Here is a 13503-nt window from a genome sequence, read left to right as displayed (position 1 = left end):
TGGAGTGAGGAGATGCTAGTTATAGCTCAAAACACTATCTGTAATTCAGTCTGTTACATGGGAGACCTGCAGAAGTTCAAAACTTGAAAAAAAACATGAAAAAATATGAACTTAGTATTTCACAAACTCTTTTAGTTTTACAATTTGAATATGATTCCTTGTTAGATGACCCCAACCGACTGGGAACAAGAAGATCTCATTTGCATGACCACAACAGTCATTGTCATATTATCTGTCATATGACAATATGAACAAAGGACTCTCTGTCTTTACTTGCTCTTTTTTTTTCTTGTCCAGAACAAATTCTAGAACCAGAATCAGCCTGTAAAGGGATAGAGTGAAGGAGAATTAACTTATGATCAGAAACAGCATTAACTGGGGACTCCCAGTGTGCTCCAGGCCCTCCCAAGTGTGCCCAGCTCCCCCAGCAGCACCAGCACTCTCCAAATGACACAGTCAGCTGTGCAGCTTTACAGCTGAGTTTTTGTGTTCACAAATTTCAGAGTTATGGTTGATATGGAAACCAGTCAACTGGCAGCTACCACTGATTTATGTATCAACCCCAACCCCAATTTCCTTTGGCCAGGTTTTTAGTTGTCATAAGCTGATAAAATCCATGTGGGTTCTGTTGCCTGTCATATGAACTGGAAGCCTGATTTTTATTTTTCTTTTATTCCAAATCCAAATGAAAATATTTCATTTACTTAGGAGTTTCATTATTTAAGTACTAAATATTAAAACATATTTCATTTTTATATTTATCAAAAAGACTAGAAATCAGCAACCTATTGAAAGGGAAGGGAATAATCAGTGGATTTACAAATTTGAAATATCTGGAATTCTGTGACTACTGCAAGGTACCTTAAGCCTTGACTGGAAACTTAAATATCCTATTCCAAGAATCATTATTTTGCCTCCACACTTTCTTTTTTTCCTTATTCCTGCTCTGTTTGTGGCTGCTGTTTTCCTAGCACGACATTATCATCAAGCCGTTCCAAATGTCAGGATAGAATTCAACCATTCTTTAAACTGAGAGTCGGTTTTTGGGAGGTAATCAGCATCTGATGTTTAACAAAGTTACAGCTGCTGTGAAATTTTCTTATAATACCAAAATTTCATCATATGCAATGAGTGTGGGGGATATTTTGACCAAAAACAGAACAAAAGAGCTAATTTTTTTTTCTACTTTGTGATTAATAAGAACACTAGTTTGATATGTATTTAATCCAAACAATTTTTATCAAAATTACTTGTTAAATAATGAAAGCATTTTATTTCAAAATTATATTTGTTTAAACTGTAAAACCAAATTGAGTTGCAGTATACCATTCTGCCCTAGGGCATCAGGTGCCTTCTCTAAGTTCCTTTGGATAAACTCATTACAAACATTTCAGCTAGCAGTCATTAACTGAGCTAAAAAATTTCTTTGAGGGGATTACAGCTTTTTAAAACTACTTCAGTTAAATGGTTATTTTATTAGAGTTTAATCACATCCCTGGAAAAGACAGAAATGTAATCCCCAGGTTAGGGTAATTAAATATTGTAGGAAAAGCAGCTTATAAGAGTCCAAGAAAGTTTCCCTGGCTGAGGATCAGTGGTTCAGTTGCACAGGACACCTGGTACCAGGGCCTCTCCCTTGGATGTACAGCACTGCAGGGTTACTGCCAGGAATTGTGGCACTGGCAGCAGCAAGGAAATGGATCTGAGATCTTCTGTGAGGTCTGCAAAGCTGAACCCAGGTGAATCAGAGTATGATTGTGTGCACCAGACACTCTGAAATTCTTTGTGAATTGCCCAAGCGCTCAGCCATAAAGGGAAGATGTACCAGGAGACACTTTGAACAGGTGACAACTCTCACTAGTTGAACTTTTAAGAAGAGAAGGTGTTTGACCATGTCCAGCAGGGATGCCCCAAAGAGGAATTTAAACTCAGATATTACAGATGCACCAGCCTAACTTCTCTCATGGCATGAAGTACTGTGTTGAAAAACACTTATTAGATTGAGAGTGCATGGAAGAGCCTGAAATTGTGCTTTTCTTGCCTGCACATATTTGCAACAGAAATTCCCTTAATATTTTCCTTTTCACAAGAGAATCCTACTCTTTTGTGACTGAACAAAAGCAGAAGACACTGCTTAGGGAATTTCTTTGTCCACAATGCCTGAAAGCAGCAAAGCCTTTCTGGAGCTTTCACTCTGCTGCACAGGCTGCTGCAGGCTGGGCTGAAACACCCATTGCTCACGTCCTGGGTTTGTGCTCTCTATTGACCTTTCACCAGAGTCACAGTATCACAAATCAAGGGAAAGAGATAAATCCAGCAATTCAGCATCAGTCAGACTGGGAAGGAAATGCTGAACTCTTGATTCACACACGCTGGAAACTGCTGTCTAATGGGATGATAACGATCTCCACCTCCCTAATTGGATTTGATACTGTTAATATTGTGTATGTAAACAGAGCCATATGCTGTCTGTGCAGCTCCTTACTGTGGCCTGAGTGTGCACAACTATTTACTCCTTGCACGCTTCATCCATTGGATTTGCTTTGTTATGATTACTGTATGAGAACTTCCATTAGTTACAAAAGCAGTTCTAACCCAGAGCTCCCTGCTGCTGTTATTTTGAGCATATAAAGGCAGATCAGGTGTCACACAGCACAAGGGAGATGTCCAGTCTAGCCACAGAGACAACACACTCTTGAATGTAACTCTGCATTGGGGACACTGAGGGAAGCAGGATGAGGGACCATGGATAACACCGTGCAGTTTCCCTTCAAACTTACTGGGAAGAGTCAAAGTGATTAAGGAATGGGGGAGCACATATCCCATTTGTTTTTCTCCACTGAGTTTCAGTATGGAGCATCTCAGTTTCCCACAGGCCTAAGTTCCACTATTAAACAGCAAAGCCCAGCAGGTGAGATCTGTGCTCATTCTGGATGGGGCAGAACTGTAAGAGGCATTTCTGCTACCCACGTGCGACTTTTAAACCTTTGTGGAGCACAGAGGTTTCACAGTGAGCTTCAAAGAACCTCTTGCTAGAGCTGTGTTTCTGATTCCTTCTAAAGAAAGAAATACATACGGTGTTATTTGGGGCAGCTTTTCACCTATTCCTGTCAACATCAGCATTCAAAACATGTTTTCAAAGAAAAAAAGGGTGTCATTAGTCAGCCTACATAAAATCATTATTGCTCAGTGCAGTTAATACCTGCTGTGATCTAGCCCCTCTGCACTTTGCCATGTTCATAAGTACTTTTTGTTATGCTTATACACTTCTGAAGGGGCTTTCTAGAGGAGCCAAGCTGTGGTTTCTGCTGATACCACAACACTGTTGTAATCTTCTACTGCTGATACAGATGTTTCTGTCAGAGTGAATGACTCCTCTGCTGAATTCATGCTGAATGTCACGGGGTCCCACTTGCATTTGCTTGGATTCCTTAGGAAGTGTTGGAACAACCTGAACTGTAGAATCGCCTATGGACCAGCAGCTACAAATGCACTTCAGGTCACTCCTGCTATCTAAAACACACACTACACACTTAGAGAAACATCTGTCTCTGGGGTCCTGCAGAGAGGAGAAGACTGATATAGAGGATGTGAATTTCCAGGTTTGATAGTGTGTATAAGCTAAGAATGAAGCTGCATGACAATGTGCATTATGAAGTATAGAGAGAGGTGATGAATGGGAAATCATCTATTAATAGAGTTCTTTGCATTTTTATTGGGAAAAAAGTATTTTTTTTATAATCAGGTTTGAGAAATTGTTCTCATTTTTGCAAATCAGAGCATCTGATCTTTAGAAAGGAAATCCTGATGCATGACCTATTTTAAACTACCTCTGTTTCCAGTGGTGGATATTTGTGTTTTGAAAAACAGTTGTGAAACTGATCTGTAAATGTGGGGAAAAAAAATCCTCCCTTTCTTTAAATAGACTCATGTAGCTAAACATGAAAATAAAAACCAGGTGGAATTAATCCCAAGTTAAATTGATACTGGCCCAAATAAATAGGATTGGGGCCATTATGATTAAGAGCCGTATTTGTGCAACACAAGCAGATGCTCAGTAGGAGGAGGACGATTGTCCCATGCTGTCCAGGCAAGGGAGTGCCCCCACCAACACACTGAATCCAGTGCCAGACAGGGAACATTAGAAATACTCCATTGTCTGACATATAAATAACGTTCCTTTTTCATTTTTGTACTTAAAAGGCAAGACAAATGTACCAATGTACTTTCTAACCATGAACATATGGGGGATGTATAGTGGGAGATCATGTTTTGCAGTAGGAGCTCCATGAATCTCAGAAAAGTTAGAAGGAATGCATTAGGGCCAGCACAGAACACAAGTGTGGCAGGAACACAGCATTACAAAAGTGGGGTTTGTGTGTGCATGATGAGAATAGTATTAGCTACAGGTCCTGATGCAGATATAGTAGACATGTCAAAGAAATTCACATAGGTAGAAAATGGAAGAGAGATCTGTAGAAAACTATTTCCTCTTCTAGAATTCCCCAACTTTTCTGTCTGTTTCCCAAAAAAAAAACTTCAGAACATAAGGAGTATGAATTGCTCCAGTCTAGTCATCTTTCTTAAGCTTTTTATATTCATGACATAGCATGATCAGTCTGGGGATCAGAGTAAATCACCTGTTTGAGGACTTGTAGAATTGGGTTCTTCAGACGGTGTCTCTGGGGCTGGCAGGGGGGAGAGCTCAGCTGCACTTGGCACTGCCTCAGGGCTGGCTCTGGGAGAGTCACTGTGGCCAAACCTCCTCTATGCCCAGCTGCCATCCTTTGTCATACTGCAGCAAAGAATCCCTCAGAATCCCTGTATATTTAAAATGCTGTTTTTCTCCAGAGCTAATGTAGGGTTACTTCATGCTCTATTCCCAGCAACTGGTTTTGTCCTATATAGAGAGTAGTGAATAATTAACAATTATATTGTCCTAATATTAGACTAGGCCTGAAATTTTAGGATAATCATTCAGTGATGAAAAACTCCACTTGATAATTGGATGTGGCATTCTGAGCCTTGGTAATGTTTATGCTACTCTATAGTTTACGTAACAGTTGGCTGCTTAAATGGGATTGATAACTTCCATGCAAATAAAATGTGAGACATTAATTCATTGTAATGGGACCTCAGTCATGCCCTTTACAAAAAAATAACCATCATATATATTGCAAAATTACCCATATGAAAGCACTGTTATTTATAGAAGACATAAAGGGATGTACTCCCTCTGATTGAGGTAACATGAAAGGTTTTTCCCTGGTGATTAAAGAAAGATGAGACATTGATGCTTCTCCCACTGAGGCAGAATGTTACATAATGACCAATTTTTGATTGTTCTAAAATAACATTAGTGGTATTACTCATAACCATTCAAAACATGAAATTGAGTCTTGGAAAGGATGTATTTCTTTACAATGCCTGATGAATTTATAGCTTGTTTCTGGGTATCATGATATTTTTAGATCATAACCATTGGAATTGTTTCCAGACAAACATATGATGACTAATTATACAGTGACCATGTGATGATTTAAGTCTTACTTAGAAAATCCAACCTTTAAATCACTCAACTCCTACCTCCAAGAAGAGGATGACAGAACAAATCTAAGACTTGCAGACATTGGTGGGCTTGTGTATGGTGGTCTGACATTTCAGTGATGCATCAAGTACAGGAAAACACTAGAGACCTGTTTGTCTGTCCTGTCTCTTGCAGATGAATATTCCCCATTGTTTCTAGAGGGGTAAAGTTTAGTTATAAACTAGTGAAACAGTCTTTCTGCTCATTGCAGCTGGTAACTTTGTGGAACTGGAAGGTAGGGTTCTTCCATTTATGGAACTTAGGTGATGGTTTGAAAATCTGTGCAATGTTAATTAGCTCTTCTAAGATAAAAACATAACAGTGACTGTCTGAAACTGAGGGTGGTGTGAAGTGCACGGCTGAGAATCATGGAGGACAGAGTCTTTTTATAGAGGCAAAATAGATGATGAAGTGGCAGCTCCACCCACAATTTGTCATCTGTGTGCTTCACTCTGACGTGAACAGAAACACCCTGCTGCTGAGCTGTACCAGGGGTGGCTGACTGATGGTCTTGGATAAGTGCCCATTTGATTGCAAGTAGAATAAAATGGCCCCATTATCTTCTGGGGGGCACCAATGATATTTGAACCTCCTTCAATAACTACCAGGCTCTGCAGGTTTGTAGCAGACAGGTGCTGATTTATTTGGAACAGGTAAAGATCTGTATCCCCTGACCAGCACTGCCCCAGAGCTGACATCTCCCAGTCTGTGACACAGCAGCCCATGGCTCTGTGGTCCCCAGGGGAGCATGGATCAAACACATTACAGGAACAGCTGTGATGTTTACAAGGAGGTGTCTTCATCCAGTTCAGAGTTCCAGCTTTTGTGTTGTGTAAAGAACTGCGGTCCTTGTAATCAGCACATCCACCATGAATGCAAAGCAAAGCACACACTGGGGTAGGAAGACCTGCAGCTTTACACAGAGGCAAACTTGGAAAGCCAAAGGGCAGGTTCTGGTATCCTCCTTGACTGATCACATTTTCATGGAACGAGCTGCTGTGGAGCCCTAAACACCATCAGCCACACGAGAGCCTCTCCACTGCCCTGTCAGGAGAAAGAAATGCCTTGCACAAGGTCAAATGGGAAGTCTGTGGCAAGATAAGGAATTGAACCATCTTCCAAGTGTCAAGCATTGGACAGCTTTTCCTTTGGCTATGGGTCCCGTCTTCCATGGACATCTTGTACATTTAAGTGGATCTTTTAAATGAACAACATAGGCCAAGTGAAAACACAGCAGAGACCCCCAAAGGCTGGTTAAGAGCATGTACTAATGCCTTCAGAACTGAGATCCTGAATAATGACCACTGCTAGGTACCCTCTAAATAAACCTCTTTTTGCATCTTTCCTAAGCTGCTTTTTCTCCTTATAATGTACAGAGACATCATAACTACCAACATTTTTTGCATTTTATCTGTAAACCAAAGCCAGAAACCATGCAGGATGTGCACATCCCAACAGCTGAAACAACAAACAGGAGAAGGAATTACCTGGAAACTGACTTTTTATTTTTGCAATGAAATACATCAGACCAACCCTGGAAACAACAGCAGCAGTGTTTGTTTCCCACATGTTGGAAACATCAATAGGAAAAAAGGACACACTGGGTAACATTAACTCCAGCATTGTTCCACCTGTGCTGCCAACAGATAGCAAACCAAGTGGTGCCTTTTTGTCACCACTGTTCTCAGATTTCCCTGTTTTAGCATAGCATCTGGACACTCAGCCCCAGCTGCTCTTTGAAAGAAGGATTTAAAAACTAAGTTTACAGATTTCTAGGGCACCAAATACTGTTGACCAAACCCCTTTGTTAAACAGAAGCCACCACTACACTGGTCTGCTGTGGTCAGTAAACAGAACACAGGCATTCCCCCCACTATTAACCCACCACGTACAAATACCTGTGGCCACAGGATGCTACCGGGGCCTCTCAGTGCAAAACCCTGCACAGCCACCTCAGCCCCAGCCAAAAGGACAGCCAGTTACAGGAAGCCATCAAACTAGGAGGTCCAATAATATAGGAATGCTACCAAAAAAAACCTTAAAACATATTACTAACAGCAGAAATGCATGAACATTGCTTGCCAGGAGTTGTAAAATACTGGAAATAATGTTAATTTAAGGAAGGAAGAAAAGGTATGCAAACAGAGAGCAAAGCATACCACTTTGAACAAAATTATTTAGATTATCAAGAGAGGCTACTGGCTAAGCTCAGACATACAATCAAACTGGATAAATGGGGAAAAAGACACATTAGGAATTTAGGTTGGTGAAGTCACTAAAATGAGTTACATAAGTCTTCAATTTCTTACTTAGTGGTAAAAATTTAAATATATCCATAGTGGAAACCAGTTAAGATGTGCACAGTGTAGATGTGCACCAGCACAAAGGCAGGCAGGCTGTTAGACAGCAAATGAGTGCAGAATAACAGGGAAAGGACTGTGATATTGTCAGTATAATTCAGTGAGACATCACCGTGCACCCTTGAGTTTGAGTTCAGTTTTCTAGTAACTGCATCCCTCACAAAGAATTAGAGGATGTGATGCCTACAGTACCAGGCCAGCTGATCCCAGGTGTTTCTTTGCCATTACATGTTCCTCTCTCCAAGAGTGAAGGGCAGAACAAAGGAAGTTCAAAGACAATTTCTGAGAATGATCAGTTAAAGTAAAGCTTTCATATGATAAGAAATTGAAAGACTGAATCTATTTACTACAAATAAGCAACTCAATAACTTGATGAAGACTTCCTCTACAAAACACTTTCAAAAGCATAGATCTACACAGTGTATCATTTATGGTATAAAAATATAATTACTTCTTCCAATTATTTTAAAATTTGTATTTGATACTGATAAATTTATGAATTTGTCTCATTAGTAATAATGTTAGATTTTTTTTCAGAAGGTTATTTCACTGCTAAGCTCAGGATGCTTACATTAGTCTAACCAGTTGTCATTTACTATTTGCTGTTTATAGTCCTCAGTTATCTTTACATGCTTCTCATTGATTAACTGTGGATTTTTATTCTGGCAGAAAAAATTCCCTTAAAGTTTCCATCAAAGCATATCCCCTTGAATTAGGACAGCCTGATTATTTTTAATTAGAAGATGACAGAACAGACAGTATGAGATATCCAATGCCAGCGTGCAGGTTTTGAGGGTACACTTTGCTCCTCAGGACCTTGAAAACCTTCCTAAATTTTCTAAATCAGCGATCTCTTCCCGAACCTGGCATTGGCTCGTTTGCTCTGACCCGCTGCCCGGCGGCGGAGCAGAACCACCCTCCGCCGGTCCTGCTGTATCCGTGACACACAAAAGGCAGGAGATCTCCAAGGAGGGGCAGCTCATCACCGTCGACACAAACACCTTCTTTACGTATTTTATTAAACTGCCCCATCCAATTTCTGTCCTCCCACGCGTGACCCGGAGGATGCGAGCGCTCCGCAATAAACAGCCGCGCACTCGCTTCTCCAAGCTGCGGAGGCGCCGGGGCAGGCACTGCGGTCGCCGCCGAGCCCGGGCGTGGCGGGGCCGCCCGGCCGAGCCCGCCGCGCCCCGCACGGCTCCCGCGGCGATCCCGGGGCGCGGCTGGGGTCGGATCGGGGCCGCCCCGCACCCGCGCCCCGCGCCGGGGATGCTCCGCCACGCCCGCCACGCCCGCGGCGCCCCCGCAGCGCCCGCTCCGCAGTGCGCGCAGCCCCGCGGAGCCCCCGCGGGCGATGCTTCCCCGTGTCCCGCCCGGCCCGGCCGCCGCCTTACCCCGCCGCGGGGCCGGGCCTGGCCGCCGCCGCCTGCGCGCCGCTCCGCGCCCGAGCCCGGCGCCGCCCGCCGCCTGCGCGCCCCTCCGCGCCCCGAGCCCAGCGCCGGCGGCTGCAGGTGGGTGCCCGGCGCGGCGGCTGCGCAGCGCGGCCCCGGCCCTGCCGGGCACGCTGGGACTCGTAGTCCGGCGGCGGCAGCCGCCGCGGGCACCGGCACCGGCACCGGCCCGACGGCAACCGCAGCAGCGGCTCCAGCAGCAGCGGCTCCAGCAGCAGCGGCTCCAGCAGCAGCGGCCCTCCCGCCCCCGGCCAGGCCACCCTCACTTCCCCCTGCCCCCTCAGCCCTCTCTGCTTCTGTCTGCCCCAAGCCTGCAGGTGAGATGCCACTAACGCACATACTCCCTGTCGCCTCTGGCTTGGCGTGATGCAGCCTGAGCCTTCCCCCTCACCTTGTGGCTCACGAAAACAGACTGCGCTGTACTTTGGGTGCTCTGCCAGCCCGGCCACCGCCCCTGCCCCAAGAACAGCTCTGCCCGCGCTCCCTCATGTGGTACGCGGTCAGCTCTGGACACACGTGTCGGCAGCTGATCCCGAAGAACACGGTTTGCTCCTCTCAACACCTGCTGCAAACTGAGCCAGCCAAACAGGTCCTGCAGCAGAAACCTGCTGACCCTCACCCTGAACCAAGATGTGTCACCCCAGGGAGCCAGTTTTGGAGTAGAGGGTGCTGGCCCCTGAGACCGTTTTGATATTTTCCCTTTCTACTGTTAATTAGTGTTGGCAATCCATTTTATATTTGTTCTATTAGTCTATAGTAAGGTTAACCATTGGTTGAAATAATATGTAATATCATTTGAGTGAACCCCTTTTAATTAAGCATGTCCTTAATTTATCAGAATGCTTTCACTGGGTGTTGTGATTTAGTTGAACAGACACCCTTGATTCTGAGCACTAAGTGATGAGTCACGAGCAGCAGAAAAGCTTCCAGTGATTGGGATGTCTTTAAGTTTCATTTCACATTGGCAGGAAAAGAAGACATTACCTTGTTAAGAAGCAGATGCTGCACTAGAGTTGAATTTTCCTATGGAAAAAAAGTACAACTAAGAAACGCCAAACCCTGCCAAACACCTCAGGTGTCTGCAGCAAGACTTAGAGCAGAAAACTCAGGCTAATATGAGGGGCTGAAGGGTTACTGTGGGTGTTTTGCCACTGCTGCTAAGGAAAACACCCGTATCCACAATAATGTGCAGTGTAGAAAAATCCTCCAAAGCTGCAGTTACTGCTTGGAACCTCCTCGCCTCCAACTTGTTGTAAAATGGGATGTCCAGCCATAAGTTAACAGCTTTTTGCCAAACATCTAAAATGTTATCAAATAAACAGAAATGGGAAATAATCAGATCCATTTATTCTGCAGTCTTTTCCTTTCCTTCCCTGCCTTGAAGCATTCAAAGAAAACAGGGTTTGCATCTGTGGTTTTGTTTGTTCAATCCCAGAAGCATCAGGGAAGCTGAACCAAATAGCTTTGAAATCTTCTGCTCTGTAACTTGGTGGCTCAGGCTGAAGAGCAATTTGTTGGTTTGGTGGTGGGGTTGAAGCTTCCCTGCAAACGGGTCTCATTCAGCCATGAGACAGAAATGTGGATTTAATTATTGACACAGATCAAGCCTTCTTTTGGGATTTAATCTTGGTCTGTAGGATCAGGGCTTGAATGAGTCACTCATAATTATACAAATACTGGGAAAGGGAAATGTATGCTATCTACACAGAGTGAAAGTTAACATTAGTGTGTTTGTTTTTTTGATAAACTCCTACAAGTTTTTTCACTCAGATTTTCCTGTCATGCCTTAAAATGTATTTATTAAGTTGATATGAAGGAAAATAAATCCTCCCATGCTGACTTTCCCATCTGCATGCTTTATATCTGATGACAAATTCACTTCATATTACTTTCTGTTAAAAATGTAACAATCCTCTGCAAGGAATATAGTTTGGCTGAAGTCAAGATTCTGCTCTTCTTTGGCTGTGGTTTCATGATTCGTTCTTCCTTATACCTCATGCATGAAATTTGCAACCAAGAAATTAGAAATATGATCAGTTTCTGTTTAAGAAAAACTGCAGGTCACCTGTATTTACGAGGCATACCAACAAAACCATACAGGGTAAATAGATTAAATGCAGATATACTAGATAATCTTTCATTCTTCCCAAACTGCAACATTAGAAGACAGATGTATTCAATACAATTCATGAATCTGAGCTCTATCCCATGTCTGGGCTACAGGAGATCCCATTTATGGTCTGTGCCTGCTGCGATATATTTACCTCAAATGACTGTGGCCACCTGCACTGACCATATTTCCCATGTGTGGGATTTCCCAGGCTGGCACATCTGAGAGGGTAGGGTAAGGCTCCCAAGCAGTCCTTTTTTCCCTGGCAGAACCTTTGCATAACATTTTGCCCACCTAGCCTTTTTTAAAAATTTAATTTTTATTTATGTATTTGGCCTGTTGAAAGAGGCGCAGTGGCAGAGTAAACACCCTAAGGATATAACATGTAAGGGGACAACTACTCTAGGAAAAAATTTACTCTACTCTGGGGGATGCCTTTGAGAGCTGGGATCCTGTGGATCCCAAAACAATGCATTTCCTGGCTCAGCCTTCCCTACAGCCAGTCACAGTTTGTTTCAGAGGCTCTGTGGTAAATGCAATGCAGATATTTGGCGTTTTTCCAACTCTGTCTAAACTGGGCTTACTGCCAGCAGGTTGTACCAGTAAATCATTAACTGAGGCACCCAAACGCAAGTTTTATTTCACTGAACTATTTGTAGCCAAAATGTGGTCAGTTGTTTCAAAATGTTTGTTGCATTTTTTAAATAAAAAGCAACAGGGGCTGTTGTTTTCATCTGGTTTCCTTATGACACAGCTTGTAAGACTTTGCTTAATTAATTCCTGCTAGAACTGGAGCTTGTCTTCTAGACAACATCTGGACTTGATTACTGTATGGTGCATGTTTTGATCTCTTCCCTTAAAGACCAGATATTGATAAAATTCAGTGACCTGTAAATAAAACCCCCTGGTTCAACCTGATCAGCACATTTCAGACCTAGGGTAGAGAAAATAATTGACTCTTGCCCACATGTAAAATTACTGAACTGGGGAGATACTTCTGAAATGGCCTTGAAAGAAAACCAATCAATGTAAGCAGCCTCCATTCATAAGATCTTGATGGTTCAAGCATTAAAATGTTGGCCAGCAGCATTTCAACTGGTCAATCCCCAACTATATTTGGATTGGAAATTTTTAGTTGCATTGCCTTGATAGATAATAGGATTTTCTTGGACTGTTTTATAATGTGAGGTACAGTAAAACATTAAATAACACTATTGTCAAGTCCTCTGTTACTTCATTCAAACTTGCTTCCTGTGAACCCTTCCACATCCTTAGCACAATAAATCCTGAATAAATGCATTTCAATTTAGACACTGCATTTGCTATGGTAGTAACACTAACAATAAATATCTTATCGGTACCAGTTAATTGGCAGCAGATATCCAATTGAACCACACATTTCATTTTGTGGGTGTGGAAAGTGAGACACAGAACAGATGGCTATTTGAAGCCTGGGGCCCACCTGGCAGGCATGCCACTGGCAACAGGAACAGGCTGAGAGGTGGAAGGGATTGCCACGGGACACAAGATGACCACTACTGAGCCCAGGGCCAGACCCCAGCACCTCACCGTCTTCTGTGCCCCTTGCAGAGCTCTGCACCCCTGTTCTGCTCCAGGTAGCCAGCTCAGGAGCACCTTAGGTTGGTTCACACTGCCCTGAGATGTGGCTCCTCCTCCACCTGCCCCAGCTCTGCTGTCTGTTCTGGGATGAGAATGAAGAGATTTTGGCCAAATCCCCACCTTTTTTACATTGTCCCATTTAAAGTGGTCTGCACCTCAGATAGGAGCAGGATCCAAGAGATACTGTGCTCCTGTCTTTACAGGGTCTGCTAATGGTGAAGACCTTTCTGTTCCACTTCCTTCTCAATGAATGGATCTGCAGGACAACTTCTTCAGCTCTGAATTTCTCTCTTTATCTAAAGAGCCAGAGGCCCAAGGTCAGACAAAGGCCTTTTGGAGCTGACCAGTATACACTGGGCATGTTTCTTGTACCAC

The 13503-nt window shown here is 43.3% G+C and overlaps 1 protein-coding gene and 1 long non-coding RNA gene across 4 annotated transcripts in view; one reads left to right on the top strand and one right to left on the bottom strand.

Moving 5' to 3' along the window:
- The window catches only part of LOC128794807 (tropomodulin-2), a 35812-nt gene extending 25435 nt beyond the window's left edge, over window positions 1-10377 (bottom strand). The window contains exon 1 of one of the 3 annotated variants that reach the window (XM_053955020.1): window positions 9790-10377. The gene's annotated coding sequence lies outside the window, so the exon portion shown is untranslated. Of the gene's footprint in view, window positions 1-9341; window positions 9393-9789 lie in introns of those variants that run through there. The other 2 variants (XM_053955019.1, XM_053955021.1) reach the window with 2 other exon arrangements.
- Window positions 9606-10736, top strand: LOC128794808 (uncharacterized). Its single transcript, XR_008433272.1, has 2 exons — window positions 9606-9715; window positions 10367-10736. It is a non-coding gene; the product is annotated as an uncharacterized LOC128794808 (long non-coding RNA).
- The last annotated feature ends 2767 nt before the right edge of the window (window positions 10737-13503 follow it).

Source organism: Vidua chalybeata, chromosome 13 (assembly GCF_026979565.1).
Source record: "Vidua chalybeata isolate OUT-0048 chromosome 13, bVidCha1 merged haplotype, whole genome shotgun sequence".
NCBI classification, from domain to species: domain Eukaryota; kingdom Metazoa; phylum Chordata; class Aves; order Passeriformes; family Viduidae; genus Vidua; species Vidua chalybeata.
Note: the sequence above shows the minus strand (reverse complement) of the source record. Positions and strands in the feature narration are given on the sequence as shown.